At 43.1% G+C, this 1,078-nt stretch overlaps 1 non-coding gene across 1 annotated transcript; it reads left to right on the top strand.

The window, feature by feature from the left end:
• The first annotated feature begins 233 nt into the window (after positions 1 to 233).
• Positions 234 to 337, top strand: LOC148565176 (small nucleolar RNA R71). Its single transcript, XR_015884260.1, has one exon. It is a non-coding gene; the product is annotated as a small nucleolar RNA R71 (small nucleolar RNA).
• The last annotated feature ends 741 nt before the right edge of the window (positions 338 to 1,078 follow it).

Below are 1,078 nucleotides of genomic sequence, written 5' to 3'. Positions count from 1 at the left end.
CCTTGTTTTGGGCTAGAATTGTATCAACATGGTTCAGCTCCATGACTCCCTTAGTGTTGTGTCTCTCTGATGCATAGTAGTACTCATTCTCAGCCACTGTCTCAATCACTTCAATGGCTTCTTCCACAGTCTTTTTCCTATTCAATGAACCTCCTGATGAATGGTCTACAGCCTTCCTTGATTCATAAGACAGTCTATCATAGAAAATATGCAATTGCACCCAGTCATGGAACATGTCTGGTGGGCATTTCCTTGTCAAATCCTTGAATCTCTCCCATGCCTCGTAGAGAGTTTCACCATCTTGTTGTCTAAAAGTCTGAACCTCAGATCGAAGCCTATTGACCTTTTGTGGGGGGTAGAAACGTGCCAGAAACTTGCTTTCCACCTCGTCCCATGTTGTTAGGCTCCCCCTTGGGAATGATTCCAGCCACTTAGCTGCCTTGTCCCTAAGTGAAAATGGGAACAAAAGCAGTTTATAGGCATCTTCCTGGACTCCATTGGACTTCACAGTGTCGCAAATTCTCAGGAATTTTGTGAGATGTTGGTTTGGGTCTTCATTAGCACTCCCACCAAATGAACAATGATTCTCCACAAGTGATATTAGCTGTGGTTTGAGCTCAAAATTATTGGCCTGAATGGGTGGTTTCTGGATGCTGCTACCACAATTCCCAGAGGTTGGGTTTATGTATGAACTAAGAACCCTCCTCTCAGGAATGGCATTGTTTCCATCAGCTCTCTCATGGTTGTGAATTTCTCTATCCATGTTGAGATCTAAAGCTTCCTCAAAATTGTCCTCAGATTCTCCTTCAGATTCTTCTTCTCCCAGTGTTCTCTTCCCTCTTGCTTCCCTTCTAAGTCTATGAAGGGTCCTCTCTGGTTCGGTATATGGAGGAGTTGATGTCTCGCCTCTCCTACCTGTCATACAAGAACACAGCACAGGCAACAAACAAGTGAAATACTCTTGGTTAATGGAAGAGTATGGTTAGAGCAGTTGAGGAATTAATTCAAACAGTTAGTGAGTCAGTGAGTTAGTTGCTTGAATTTAAAGGCATAAAGAAAGAAAGCATGTAACAGAGTG

The sequence above is a fragment of the Arachis ipaensis genome, chromosome B5 (genome assembly GCF_059453495.1).
Source record: "Arachis ipaensis isolate K30076 ecotype BB chromosome B5, ASM5945349v1, whole genome shotgun sequence".
Classification (NCBI taxonomy): domain Eukaryota; kingdom Viridiplantae; phylum Streptophyta; class Magnoliopsida; order Fabales; family Fabaceae; genus Arachis; species Arachis ipaensis.
The sequence above is the reverse complement of the archived record's forward strand: the minus strand, read 5'-3'. Positions and strand labels throughout refer to the sequence as shown.